At 29.9% G+C, this 15,584-nt stretch overlaps 4 long non-coding RNA genes across 5 annotated transcripts; 3 read left to right on the forward strand and 1 right to left on the reverse strand.

The window, feature by feature from the left end:
- Positions 1-344: 344 nt before the first annotated feature.
- Positions 345-1,881, forward strand: LOC146939383 (uncharacterized). Its single transcript, XR_015031630.1, has 2 exons — positions 345-1,446; positions 1,537-1,881. It is a non-coding gene; the product is annotated as an uncharacterized LOC146939383 (long non-coding RNA).
- Positions 1,882-8,578: 6,697 nt separating this feature from the next.
- On the forward strand, positions 8,579-9,341 carry LOC146939384 (uncharacterized). The gene is made up of 2 exons (XR_015031631.1): positions 8,579-8,934; positions 9,023-9,341. It is a non-coding gene; the product is annotated as an uncharacterized LOC146939384 (long non-coding RNA).
- A 688-nt stretch (positions 9,342-10,029) lies between these two features.
- LOC146939385 (uncharacterized) lies at positions 10,030-11,824 on the forward strand. Its single transcript, XR_015031632.1, has 2 exons — positions 10,030-11,382; positions 11,462-11,824. It is a non-coding gene; the product is annotated as an uncharacterized LOC146939385 (long non-coding RNA).
- Positions 11,825-13,034: 1,210 nt separating this feature from the next.
- On the reverse strand, positions 13,035-15,564 carry LOC146939386 (uncharacterized). Of its 2 annotated transcripts, none has more exons than XR_015031634.1 (3): positions 15,061-15,564; positions 14,540-14,795; positions 13,035-13,234 (listed from the first exon to the last, which is right to left on the reverse strand). It is a non-coding gene; the product is annotated as an uncharacterized LOC146939386 (long non-coding RNA). The 2 variants fall into 2 exon arrangements; XR_015031633.1 differs by having other exon boundaries at positions 14,540-14,811.
- Between the last annotated feature and the right edge of the window lie 20 nt (positions 15,565-15,584).

A 15,584-nucleotide genomic window follows, 5' to 3' on the forward strand; every position in this document is an offset into this window, starting at 1 on the left:
GTATATCACATTAGTTTTTGGATCAAAGACATTCCATTTCTAACTGTGAATAAGCATGTCTGGATAGATTTTTTAATAAAAAAAAACTCATGTTCAACTTTCGTTGCTATCATGATTACCTCTTTATCTCTGAAACCCAAAATAATAAAATAATTTAAATGAATGGAAACAATTGAGTAAAAAAACCACCTCAAAAAATATGTTTATACCCTTTATAAACAAAGATACGATACACATATATTTTGACATGTATTTTAAATATTATCAACATAAATTAAAAAATATAAACGAAAAAGCAGCAAAAAATTTCCCGTGCAGGGCACGGGCTGCAAACTAGTCACAAATAATAATTAATAAACCATATTTTATAGCTAACTTGATCCTACAATACGCTCAATCAGTGCAAAAATGTCATGAAAGGTCAAAATAATGGATATATTTGTTAAAATGAAATAGCATGAATCCTTATGATTGATGAGTTTTTTATGGGACCTCCTTACTAAGCATGATAAAGGAACAAACAGAACACATTGATGCATTTAAGATATAAAAAATTCTAATATTTGTTGCACTTGTATTTGATTGTGTGCACATGTTTGCATTATTTAAATTATGTTCAATATTTAAGCTAATTGTCTCATCAATTTACATTAATTATTATATATTATAAACCTGATATAGCATAGCCTATATAGGGCTCACATGAAGCAAAAGAGCAGAATTTAAATAATGTAATTTTTGAGCTTGACTCTAAGAGGGTAGTAGATAGTTTTCACAGCATTAGAAATGATGTATCTGATTTAGGAGCTATCATCAGAGAATGTAGGACTACCTTCTCATCCTTTTTCACAAACTCAAGGGTAGAGTTTATTAGGAGACAAACAAATGAGGTTGCTCATAGACTTGCTAGGGCAGCCACATTATATGCTAGTATCCACATTTTCACTGTATTACCTGATTGTATTCAAGATGTTCTTATTAATGAAATGAGATAGTTATTTTCTGTCAAAAAAAATGAAGCAATCACAATTAATAATTAATAAACCATATTGTATAGCTAACGTTGATCCTACAATACGCTCAATCAATGCAAAAATATCATGAAAGGTCAAAATAATGGATATATTTGTTAAAATGAAATAGCATGAATCATTATGATTGATGAGTTTTTTATGGGACCTCCTTACTAAGCATGATAAAGGAACAAACAAAACACATTGATGCATTTAAGATATATTTAATAATTAGTCTAATTTTAAAAAGGTATTTTTATACTTGTATAAGCGGCTTTTTATGTTGATGAAACAATATCATGATCTTTATAAATTGTAAAACCACATTCTATTTGTTACATGCAAAAGGCGAGAAACATGGCTAAACTTGTCAAGTATGTTTATGTTATAATTGCGTTTTATACCCTATTTCTCGTTGCAACGGAAATTGTTTGTGAGCTAATTTTTCATCCTTTTCAAATTTCCTTTTATTTCTTTTAATCTCGTTTTAGTAACATTATTTTGTTCTTTTCCTTCAATACAGCGGGTATTCCTTGTAACGATGATGTTGATTGTTCACAGACTCTGTGTGATCGGATATCTAACCTACAATTTAATTTTAAGTCGAAGTGTGCATTCGGGTTGTGTATATGTGAAGGAAGTGCCGTTTAGGCTGCACTGGTTTCTGGTTTTGGTTCAAAATGGAACAATGAAAAATACCTTTAATATTGGGTTGCTCCTGTTTTATGAATAATTATATATTTTCCCCATTTGTGGAAATCATAATAGGCTATTAATACAATTTATAAATTATACATGTGGCTTTTAAATATCTTTTTTACCCTTGTTATGAATTAAATACTAAAATCAAAAGAAATTTCCTTCTCAATTTATATGTCGTTGAGTTTTACTAAAGAAAGGAAAAAGCTTATCCCATTGTTGTCCTCTCAATCCTACCATTTCTTGATCGACTGAAAATTTTTCACCTAAATATGTGTTGTATTTTTTGATCTTATTAAAATAACATAAAATCTTATTTATTCTCAATCGAAACCAATCTAGAATATATGGGTTGAAAATTTTCGAGTGCTATTTGGAATCTGAACATGCGTCCTGTTGATGCTGCAAAGATAAAAATTTGGGTTAAAAACTTGAATTTCAGTTCTTGTCAAAAAAAAAAAAAACTTGAATTTCAGTTTTTTATTTTACAGAATTAAAAGTTTTTCAGGAGTGTTTAATTTTTTTTTTGGGAGGTGTATTTTTAAATATTATTATTGTTAAAATAAAAACGTTATTTTATTTATTTCAAATAAAATTTTAAAAATTTAATTTAACGTGTTAAACCTATCCATACGTTTTTTTTTTGAAATAAAAACCTATCCATACGTTGTTTATCTAAAAAAAAGGAATAGGTGTATATTTTAATTATCATTTTTTAACGGAGGTGAATTTAATTATTATTACCATCAGAATAAAAACTAATAAAAACATAATTTTATCCCCCCTCCTTAAAAAAAATGATTTTATCCCCTTAAAACATGATTTTATTTATTTAAAAATGGTATTTTTAAATTTAATTTAATTTTAATATTTTAAACGTTTCAAGACGGATTCTAAAGTTAATTCAACTACTTTGGACTAATACGATTTGAATATTCATCAACCAATTTATTTTATATTTTGTTCCGGTTTGAAACTTGATTCCGGATCTCTATTCAAACATGCTCATGCTGAATTCGGAAATGTTGAAACTGAGAAAATTGAATGTGAAAAAAGTTAAATGGTAAAAAGAGCAAAATTGAAATTATTAATGTTTTGTAGGGGTGAAGGTATAACTCTAAGGGTATAGGTATAATTTTCCTTTCTTTACCCAATTGTGTATGTTAAGCCCATAGCCTTTTTTGTGCTATGATATTGGCCCGATAATATTTTCCATCCTATGACACTCTCACGCACCCTGTAAAATTTCCAAAAATGTCATTTGCAGTTTGGATTTCATATTCCGGACGAGTTTGGATTTCATAATTCGGACGAGTTCGGATTTCATAATCCATACTATGCTTATGTATAATCAGCAATCATAATCTCCTCCCATTTCAGCAATTTTGAATTTCGCTTTTTATAAACAACAAAAAAAAGGGTCTATCCATGTCAAATAAAATCATAAAAACACAAGAATGAGAGTTAGGAAGATTAATATTGTCCTTAAAATGATTATCCATGTTACAAAAATGTTCAGAATTGGTGTTGATGCAGTTTGGATTACGTAATCCGAACTACATTAGCACCATGAAAAAAAAAGGGTCTAAACGATAGAATTTTAGATTTTTATGGGCGGAGTCCCGTAAGAAGTCCCTTATAAGGGAGTCTTGATCATAAAAAAGGTGTTTAGGGGGTGTTCAGATTCTATAATCCGAAAAAATCAAATAGCGCGCCCTATTTTTTGAGATTTTCGGATTTTTTTGGATTATAAAATCCGAATCGGTGAAAAACTCTTTTTTTTTCACCCTATAACAAAGGAAAACACTAGTTCGGATTTTAAAATCCGAAAATCTCAAGGACATTTTTGGAAGAAAAAAAAATTGGACGCGCGAAAAATGGATAGGGTGGAAAAAATAATAGTCAAATACCTTGTTATTTCTGCAATACCACATACTTGGACCATTCACCTAAAGAAAAGGTGCCCAATATCTAATCCTCGCCGCACAAATTATTAAACTATATATCCATGGATGATATTAAATTGGTTCAATATGAACCCATAAATTCATGAGTCCAAATTATACGAAACCTGTGTCAGAATTATGACATAGATTCTAAAAGTAACAAACCCAAAAGAGTACACAAACATCCTACTAGAATATTTCTTGAGCTGAAGTTTAGTTATAGTTTTGGCATCCAATAATTGTATTTTTTTTTCAATTTCTAATTTCAAGGACCCAGTAGTTTTGTCTTTGTACTTTAAGATGGTGGTGATAAAATAAAACAACGGAAATTACACTGACCTCCCCTAAGGTTCTTTTAAATAACACAAACATCCCTTCTAGTTTTAGAATAGACAAAAACCTCCCTTGAGTTCTCTTAATATAGATATGCACCTCCCTTTGGGACTTAACACTCACTTAACATTGTTTGCTTTTAATTCAGTGATGGCCTCTATGAATCTCAAACCAACCCCTTTCACGGTTGAGAAGTCTTTAGTTGGAGAATTTCCTTCCCTTTCAAAGTTGTGTCCAGTGGCGTCAAGAAGATTAAGATAGACACACCTTATGGAACTGGTAGTGCCAACTATAGCAGACATACTATCCGTCCTTCCAGTAACAATCCTCACTGCCACCGTTGCTCTCTCACCAGAAGACAAAGAAGTCTTAGCTTACCTCATGTCATGCTCTTCTGCTTTTATGGGAAACTCCCGCCAAAAAATCAAGGGTATCGTCAATGGTGACCATTTACCTCTCTTCCATTGCAATTGTTTCCGTTGTTACATTCTAGGATTAGTTGGAACACTTCACCTAATAACCAACTCATTCACAAAATTATAGATGATTTTATAGATTTTCTCTCAAACAACTGCAAATAAAAGAAAGGAGAAGAAAAATAGAAAACCTCGACATGGTTCTCTCTAATGGATTTATGGACTTGATGCTTCTGTTAAAAAACAAAAGGGAAAGGGTGTTTAATTACCAGTTTGTGCACAAATACAGTGTTAATGTTGATGGATACAACCCTATCTACGAGCCTAAAGATTAGAATCTTCAGCAAATGGGATCCGTAAAAAAATAAGTGTTGTCACGGAATTCATTGTTTAAAGACGAAATTCATTGTTTAAAGAAATTGGGTGTAAAAAAAAGGCTGTCACTTTACAAATTCAATGGTTTTGGTGATTTATCTTTTTGTGGGCAGCAACAGTTTCACTCACGAACGAGGCACAAAGGGGATAGAACAAATTTGTTTGATGAAATCGTTTTGGTGGAAGAGAGACTGAAGACCAAAGTTTAAGTTTTTCTTTTATCTTTTAACGCCATTTTAACACTGTCATAGTGAATGGAGGTTTGTGTTATTTGTTAAAATCGAGGGGATGTAAGTGATATATTAACATAATTCGAGGGAGGTGAGTGTAATTTGCCCATAAAACAATGAAACCAAAAATATTATTTATAGATTGTCTTCTCTCTTAATTTTAAAGATATTTCCATGGGCGGCAGTTTAGACATATTACATTTTCTTTTTAACCTTACTACATATAAGAATACCATTAATGGTTAAGTTGAAAAAATATTTCTATCTCAACAGTATTGTTACACTTATAACATAAGTACCTAATCTAGGGTTACGCTCCTTTGAAATAAATTAATCCTAATAAAACTTAATAGTGACCACAAAATAAATAAATAAAATAAACGACATTAATTAAATTAAATAAATATCCAAGAAAATAAACAGAGGTTCAGCTTAGAACACTAACCTAATAAGATTTAGTTACACATGGTAACTAAAGACAAATTACTAAAGATAAAAACATACCCTAAACAAACAGGGAGAATATAGAAACTCCTCCTGAAGCTCATAGAATTGTCTTCCTCTTGAACTGCTCCAGTTCTGAACGAAAAATTCTAACGCTGATATTTATAGTAAGAGTTTCTACATGAGTTTGAGTTAAAAATGCCGGCTTTACCCATAAAAAAGCAGGAAAAGATGTTTTCACCCCGCGCATTTTCAGCGCACGGGGCGCACAACACATGCCCTAGGCGCATGTGATTGCCTCAGTCATACATATGGCTTCTATTGTGTGTTGTAAAATTTGTTCCAACAAAACTGTGTTATTATAGAGATTAAGTTGTAGTGTAAGCACAAAATATGCGATTAATTATTTTAGCATCATTAGTTCTTGCATCCATCACAAGTTCAAGAATAAAATTACAATTTTTGTTAGTTTATGGGGTATTTGAAAATCCCCAAAAAAATCGACAGACCACGATCGGTAGAAATTAAATCATCATAGAAAATCCTAGATGAAGACATAGGACATGCCTGTTTACTAGTTTGTTCATCGATATTAGACTGCATAAGTTACCATAGGCTGATTAATCTGTATTTTTTTTAATAAACTTATTATAGGTACAAAAATATACCAGAGTAATTTATACTATTTAGTTTTTTGTTTTCTTTCATTCTTTGTTCAACACAAGATATATCATATATGTATTCTCTTGGTTCAAAACTTCAAATAATTAATTACACCATAATCTTATTAGAAAAAATGAATTAATAACTTCACCTGAAGTATTTTTGCATTTGAGGTCAAAATAAAGCAAAAAAAGTTTCTTGCTCAACCATAATTTGATACTGCAAGTGGATCGATATTTACAAATACTTTGATACTGCAAGTTCCTTAGCAGGACATTACTGCATGGCTGGAGGATACTTTCAATCGATACAAGGAATTTTCCATTAACAAACAAGAAGAAACCAGAATCATCAAATTGCAAGAAATTTCGATTATATTTATGAAGGCATCAATGTTTAACCAGAAAAGAATTGATATAATTAGTAATCTTGAATTTCAATTTGGAAAAATGGCCATGAACTTGAATAACAGACAGACATAAAGACACAAACACTCAAACCAATACCAAAGAACTTATCGAATCGCATTGCTTAGGAAAGTCAAGTATGTTGTTGAGAAAGATTGGATTCGAAATCATATAATATTATACACGGATACCACATGTAAAATTAAATAATTAAGTTATTATATGAAATTAGAATACACTTATTTGTTGAAGTCGTAATCACCTGTTATTGAACTCGCTGAGTTCAGGGCCAGCCTAACAGATTAAGAGGCATAAAGCAAATTTTTTAACAAAGTCTTAAAAAAAAATTAACTGAATATTTATATAAAATCAATTTTGTGGAGACCAAAATTTGAATTCATGATGTAGAGTAATTAAGGCCTTTTTGGTAATCAATTAAGTTATGCAAATGTATGTAATTTATCTGTCATTTAATATACTTATAACCAATTAATTTTTTAGAGGCCTTTCTTTTTCATCCAAAATTTTAAGGCCTAAAGCCCTTGCTTGGGTTGTTTGGCCCTTAGGCCGGTCTTGGCTGAGTTGTGAGACTCAATCTTCCTTTGTCTACCCACATACACTCGGATTTGCGGTTCTCAATGAAGGAAAACTACAAATGAGTGATTGTTAAAGTAATGTCAAAGGAGACATAGGCTCTCTATTTATAATCACATAATCCTATATGCCACCCTTAATAGACCCTAGTGGTTGGGTCTATACTTCTTTTGTCTACACAAATCAATATGAAAATTGATCTTTAGGCACCTGATATTTGCTCCCAAACACCTCAAACTTTTGAAAATACCCTCGCTGGTAGTCAACTACCATTCACATTACTTTTTAAATCAATCAAAATCAAAGCACTTTTAAATTGGTTAAACCGATTTAAAAAGTGATGAACAATAGTTAACTACCAGTTAGAGTGTTTTTTTTAGGTGTATGTGAGGACAGCTTTGCTATATCCAGCGAAGAAAATTATAACGAAAGGATTACAAAAGATAATTTAGCCAATCACACATCAGAGTTTAGCTGAATTTACAGCTTGTTGGTGGAAAAAAGGCGGAAGTCAAAATAAAGACATGATGGAATACACCGTCGGGATGCTTTCATGTGTTTTGGGTTCGCTTCAAATAGCATTTTTCACGTGAGAAATTTCTAGGTGTCTAAAGACCAACACCTAAATAGTATTAGGTGTCCAAAACCCATTATTAGTTGATCAGGTTTATCGGATCAAAGCATCATTAAATTAATCACAACGTCAGTCAATTCTAATAAAACCAAAACCTAGATAGCTCACAAAATATTAGAAAAAAATTCTAACATTTGTTGCACTTGTCTTTGATTGTGTGCACATGTTTGCATTATTTAAACTAGCGGAAAGACGGGCAGTGCACGTCTTTTCGCTCTTTTTATTGCGCTAATGTTTGAAAATTATAAACGGTGTTTTTTTCATGAAATTTTGATTTTGATTAAAACTAAAAATATAAATGTTTTTTTTTAGAGAAAAAAATATAAATGTTTGTTGCTTTCAAGTTATAACAAACCAAACTAACCATGATTATCTATTTCAATGACACTAACAATATAACAAAAAAATATAATCTAAATTCTTTTTTTTTAATGACACCAACAACACTCTTTATTATAGAAAAAATTGTTTAAGTATATAATTGGGATAGTGAAAAAGTAAGTATATATATATATATATATATATATATATATATATATATATATTTATTTATTTATATATAATATAGATATAGATTATTATCGATATTTATGCTAATTGTCTCCAATATTTAAATTAATTGTGTTATATATTATAAACCGATATAGTATAGCCTATATAGGGCTCACATGAAGCAATCACAATCAATAAATCATATTAATTGTATAGCTAACATTGATCCTACGATACGTTCAATCAATGCAAAAATATGCTCTCACCTATTGGTTCGCATTCTATAAATAACTTTGCCACGGCCAAACAATATTATTTCTCTTGTGTTTTTTTATTTTTTTTATCATGAAAGGTCAAAATAATGGATATTTGGTAAAATAAAATAGAACAAATTCTTATGATTGAGGAGTTTTTTATGTGACCTCCTTACTAAGCATGATAAAGAAACAAATTCAACACATTAATGCATTTAAGAGATATTTAATAATTATTCTAACTTTAGAAATGTATTTTTATAATTGCATAAGCGGCTTTTTAATTGATGTAAGGATAGCATGATCTTTATAAATTATAAAATCACATTTTATTTTTTACATGCAAAAGGGGAGAAACATGGTTAAACTTGTCAAGTTTTTTTATGTTGTAATTATGCTTGTTACCCTATTTCTTGTTGCAACAGAAGTTGATTGTGAGCTATTTTTTCATCCTTTTCAAATTTCATTTAATTTTTTTTATCTTGTTTAGTAACATTATTTTGTTCTCTTTCTTCATTACAGCGGGTGTTCCTTGTAATGTAGATGTCGATTGTCCACAGACTATATGTAATCGGTTTTCTAATTTTAATCCAAGGTGTAATTTAGGTTATTGTATATGTGTCAGAATGATGACATAGATTATAAGAGCAAAAATCCTAAAAGAGTACCCAAACACCCTGGTAGAATATTCCAAGAGTTGGAGTTTAGTTATTGTTTTGGCATCCAATAGTTGAATTTTTTTTATTATCATTTTCTAATTTCATGGATCTTGTAGTTTTGGCTTTGTACTTTAAGATGGTGGTGATAAAATAGAACAATGAAAGCAAAAATATTATTTATAGATTCTCTTCTCTCTTAATTTTAAAGATATTTCCATGGGCTGCAATTTAGACCTATTGCATTTTCTTTTCAACCTTACTACATATAAGTATATCATTATTGGTTAAGTTGAAAAATTATTTCTATCTCAACAGTATTGTTACATTTATAATTTTTTTATTTTTTTTTAAATTTGTTTTAGTATTTTTTTATAATGTTATGCTTGTGTTTATATTGAGCTTATTTTTGTTGAGCATGCACTCCTTATTCAATTGGGCTTATTTTTATTGGATTCAGTTTGGTTAATCAAGTTTCATTTCTTTATTTAAAATTTTGATTAATTTTTAATAAACTTGGTTCATATTGATACAAATGAATTGATAAAAAAATATTGATACAAGAGAATATATTCATTATTTTGTTTTGTTACATATTGTTTGCTAGCTGATTTAAAAAGAAAATATTTAATCAAAGTTGTTGAATGTATTTGTTTATGCAAATTTTAATTATGTTAGTAGTAAATTAAGTTACTTAAAGTATAATTTAATCTCTAAGTGAGACTATGACACATTATTTATTAATCATTGATACACAACATTAATATATGTCTATTTTTTTTTTTGAAATATTTAATATATGTCTAATTGATACTGTAATTTGTTTTTAAACGTTGCTACAACTAAATAGTAAGCTCAACAAATTGTAAATTCTAAGCGTTAAATATATTTTTTATCCCTCTAATATACAAACTTTCATTTTTAGTCCTTTTAAAAAATTTCATCGAATGAAAGTGATCCCCTAAAAAGGAAAAAAATTCTTTGTTTTTCTTGTTAATCGTAAGGAACCGTTTTTATTAAATTAGGACTTCTCAATTTTGATTTGCTTTGATTGACGTATGTTGGCTTAATAAAAGGAGGAATGCATTGTTCTAAGAAGTTGTGAAGTATAGGATGTAAGAAGTAAAAGATTATGGAATAGATATACATATTAGGATGATAGTCATCTTATATAAATCGTTGTGGACGTCTACTTATTTATCTTGTTTTTAGAAAATCAATTTTGTCAAGGTATTTCAACATATCATTTTATACTTAACCTTTCAAAGAGTACTTTTTATAGTTTATAAAAATAAAATATTTTAAATTACAATATGACACCCCCTACCCCCTATTGTGTTTATTTCTCTCACTTTCAAATACTTCATTGTTTTTCAACAATTTTATTATATTTTCTTAATTATATCCTTCAAATGATATTCATCACCTAAAACATTAAATATTTTATCCAACTAAATATGTAAATAAAATAGTTCTTACATAATTTAGGAAAATTACCCACTCGACTAGCTTGCAAAGTAAATTCTCTTATAGAGTTTAGAAATTTGGGTTGTTACAACATGCATTTCCATAAATTTAAATATGCATAATTACAAATAATGAACTTTTTGTGTTTTCTTGAGGAAACATGTTTGAACTTGAAATTGAACATATATAGTAGTTATAGCCCTGGTGTAGCCTAGGGCTCACATGAAGAAATCGCAACTAATGAACCATATTTTGTAGCTAACCATGATGTTAGAATACACTAATTCAGTACATAGATATGTTTTCACCTGAAGGTGCATCATTTGTTCATATAAACTTTCCTTGGTCAAACAATAGTATTCCTCTTTTGTGATATTTTCATTTTTTTATCATTTGAAAGATTAAAAATTATGGATATTTGGTAAAGAAAAAAAATGAATGAATTCTTATGATTGGCGAGTTTTTTTATGTGACCTCCTTACTTAGTATGCTAAAGGGGCAATAACATCACATTGGTGCACTTAAGAGACATTTAATAACGATTCAATTTTTTTTTTTAAATCTTTTTATAATTCCATAAGTGCTAAAATAAACTATTTAACTGATGTAATGAGAGCATTATCTTTATAAATTATAAAGTGATAAAATCACATTCTATTTGTTACATGAAAATGGAGGAAAACATGGCTAAATTTTTCAAGTTTGTTTATGGTATGGTTATCTTTCTTTACCTATATCATGTTGCTAAAAAAGTTGAAGGTAAGTCATTGTTTCATCATTTTTACATCTGATTTTATTCCATCTAAATGACATTTTTTTTTCTCTTGTTTCACTACAGCGGCTATTCCATGTATTACTGATGCTAATTGTCCATGTATGTTTCCTCTTAAACCGAGATGTAACTTTGGCTATTGTATATGTGAGGAAATGATTCCATAGTTTCTATGAGCACCAAACCCAAGAGAGTACATAAGTATCATGCTAGAATATTTTACGTGTTGTTGTCATTTCGTTACAATGTTGGCACCTAATAAATTAGATTTTTTTATTATTTATCTTTAATTTCAAAAACCTTATAGTTTTACCTTTGTACTCTAAGATGATAGTAATTAAATGAAACAGTGTAACAGAAAATACTATTTATAGATTGTCTTCTTCTCTGTTAATTTTAAAGATATCAATGTATCATTTGATTCAAACATATCACATTTTCTTTTCAACCCTACCACATATATAATATTATCTTTAATAGTTAAGTCAAAAATTAGTTGGATGTCATAATTTTGTTACACTTACTATTTTTATCACACTTCATTTTATATTTCTCTTACCCTTTAAATTTTTAATAGACTTTGTTGTTTTGTTTGCTTTTAAAATATATGAAACTTAAAAGTCACTAAAAAATTATAATCATCGATTGGATATATATTGCTTAAGTGTTAATTATTTATTTTAGTGTATCCTTTTTTACTTTAAAAAACATGCTTATGACTATATGAACTAAGCTTAGTGTGCAATAGACTAATGTCTCATTAATATATTTTGCCTATTCAAAATAAAAATTGTATAACTATACTTAATATGACTGTGTAATATAATAATTTATTATACTTTTACATTTAGTATAAGAATGGCATGTGATATATATATATATATATATATATATATATATATATATATATATATATATATATATATATGGGTTATGATAGAAGACACCTTTTATGAAGGTGTCTTTTATCAAGTTACTCTACGAGTATTTGCAAAAAGACACCAACTTACTTTTAGGAAGGTGTCTTTTATCAAAGTTATAACTAAAAAGTGAAAATCACACCTTAAGGTGTGACTTGATAAAAGACACCACCAAAGGGTGGCTTGTAACATAACCCTATATATATATATATATATTCTTTAAAGAACCATTGTCAAGACGAAAGAGATAAATCTTCATGACCGAACAAAAAATTAAGTTGATGTTGTTAATATATACAATCATAATTTATACTCAAAATAGGGAGTGATGTTTTTATGTATGTTTATCAAAATTAAATAAAAAATATTGAGTTTGGTCATTTTAAGATCCATTTTAGCTAAAAATAGATATGCGTGAGAATCATTGTCTCCATCTATTCAGTTTTCTAAGCTTTTTCATTGATATTATTTTAGGAACTGATGCACGTAAAATTATTATTCAATTCTAAATTTCTATTACCAAAAATATATAAGAAGACAATTTATATAAAAGTTCTCGTGAGCTTAACTCAGTTGGTAGGGACAATGCATAATATATGCAAGGTCTGGGGTTCGAACCCCAGACACCACCAAAAAAAAAAGAGTAGGAGATGCAATCTCTTCAAAACACATACACACACTGTAACACCCATACTAGAAATTACCTAGGATATCTAGTATGCTCGTTAAACTTGGCATTGGATACATTAAAATTACAATAATAAAATTTCTTCCGAACATATCATAAAACTACTTGTCTATACATTTAAAATAGTGCCACTGACGTGTACAACATACATGCAATGACAAGTAAATATTATTGTCCAGCTTCTCCTTCTACTTCATCACGAACTGCCCTGCTTGCGATCCACCTGTGCCTCTGAAATAAAATAAAAGGGATTGGGGTGAGACGGGATGTCTCAGTGAGTTCCACCTATCCTAGGTTGTAGGCAATCACAGGGAACCTAGGATCGCCATCTGTCTCTAAACTTAACCCATTCCGGGTTTATACTGTTTTATCATGCATAACTGAGCGATCGGGGGATAACTAGGATCGCTATCTGAATTACTAATATAATTCTAATACTAATGACAAAATCATAAACATAATCATAATGTCTGTCATATTATGTTAGAAATGTTAGCGTTGAACAAACAATATTATCTGAGTTGATTTTACGGAATAAACCCAGGTGGAGTAACCCCGGAATTTATTCCACTCTGACCGGTATTAATTTCCAACTGGCGGGAACCCAACTGACGGGGATACCGGACTCCTCTGATTATTGTGGGGTCATCCTCGCGGATAGTGTCCGTTCCAACTGGCGGGAACCTTTCGTATCCAACTGGCGGGATAGCGAAAGCCACAGCTTAAACATGTTTTAATATTATAACTTGAACTGATTTCTAATAACTGAGTTAATCCTCAACTCCACTACTGACGGGGAGATAGAGAGGAATAACTTAACTGATTTTCTTTTAATGAAAACATCCTGAAACTAATAATAAAGACGTAGTGATTCCGTCTTTGTTCTGAAATTAATTCGGATACTAACCTAATCAGGTTCTAGGCATATCGTTGTCATATGCCATTCCTAAAAGGTTATAAAATTTTCCCCATATCCTGATAAATTAAATCCGACTAATTAAGCCGAACATTCATACTTAGAATTCTTTACTTTCCAATAATTGGAAATCTACCCATGAATAATTTGTTTTAATGACCATTTTACTCTAAACATTCCTTTACACAAATAAATATACATTATGGTAGTGTATGATTAGAGGATATGCATAATACAATTTCGGCTACATATTCGGAAATAATGAGAACTGGAGTCTTAGCCAAGCCAAACCATTATATTACCTTAAAAGTGTAATTTAATTTAGCTAAGAGTCAAAATAAAGTAATAAAATCAAACAATTCTCACTTTACGTAACGTTAGCCGAAATTGCACATTTATTCATTCTCACGTAAAACTTATCATAATATTTTTCCTCTAACTTCTACATTACCATAATCATATTTATCAACATAAAAGTTATTTTTAGAGTACTCTAGCAAGGGTATAAATCTTAATCATATTGTCACTAAATTATGTACTAATGTACTAAATCATATTCTATTATTCTAAAGGCATAATTTAACTACCCAAAGGGAAGTTTTCTAACTAAAGGAACTCACCTCAACATTTTTCTGAACTCTCCATGATGCTTAAGTCGCAATTAAGCTCATGCGGTGCTCCATAAGCACTTTTCTCCAAAACAGCTTAACTGCAGCTTATGACTTCTGCAAGCACCAATTCCAGTCCAACCATCAAGTTAAACTCTTACCAAGTCTACCAAGTACATAGGTTCAGTTCTGAAACCATTCCGTCAACCAAAACTCGCAGTTTAGCTTATTCCGCCAAAATCTACGTCTAAACCCGTAAGCAATTTTTCTGCAGCAATTACCAACTTCAAACGCGTTTTCCGAATTCATTATTAGTCCGAATCATACAAAGCTTATATCCAAATTGAAGGGAATTGAGTGTACAATATGAAACTTAAACAATTACTCAATTCCAGGTTACACAGAAAAAGATATGAGCCAAAAACCATAATCTGCCCTTACGAATTTTAACTAATATACCATTGAAATTCAATCATAATCCTCACAATTAATTCCAATACCAACATCAAAATCAAGCTTAATAGATAACTCACCTTTTAGCTTCTGGAAACATCTTAAGCTCAGAGTCACAATCAACTTAAATAACAACTTATCACCACACTTGAAACATTAAATTCGTGTCCTTTCTAAAGCTCCAATCAAAACCCAAAATCACAAGTTTAAACCTCCACTATCAAGCAATCACGCCTCTAACTTCTATTATCCAAACTTCAGCAGCTTGCCTTTTATCTAATAATTGATTCTAAAACACCAATTTAATATATCATAGTCACATACCAACATACATGTACTTGTGAAGCTTGAACTCAACAAAACCCAATTTAATGAGGATGGTGGTATGGCTCGGTTAAGGAGAGAAAGAGGGAATTGAGACTTATTTTTGGGGTGTACATGTGACAAGGATCATGTAAGAACATTACATGTTGATGTTGAGTGAAATTTAGGTGAGAAAAGTGGGGATTGTGGTAGGTTGGGAGGTGGACGAGCAAGCTCCAGAAAGAGGGAGTAAAAGATCAGTTTTAGTGAGAGAGAGAACTAGAGAGAAAAAGGATAAATG

The sequence above is a fragment of the Medicago sativa genome, chromosome 3 (assembly GCF_051527215.1).
Source record: "Medicago sativa cultivar Bolivia chromosome 3, Bolivia_mono, whole genome shotgun sequence".
Lineage (NCBI taxonomy): Eukaryota > Viridiplantae > Streptophyta > Magnoliopsida > Fabales > Fabaceae > Medicago > Medicago sativa.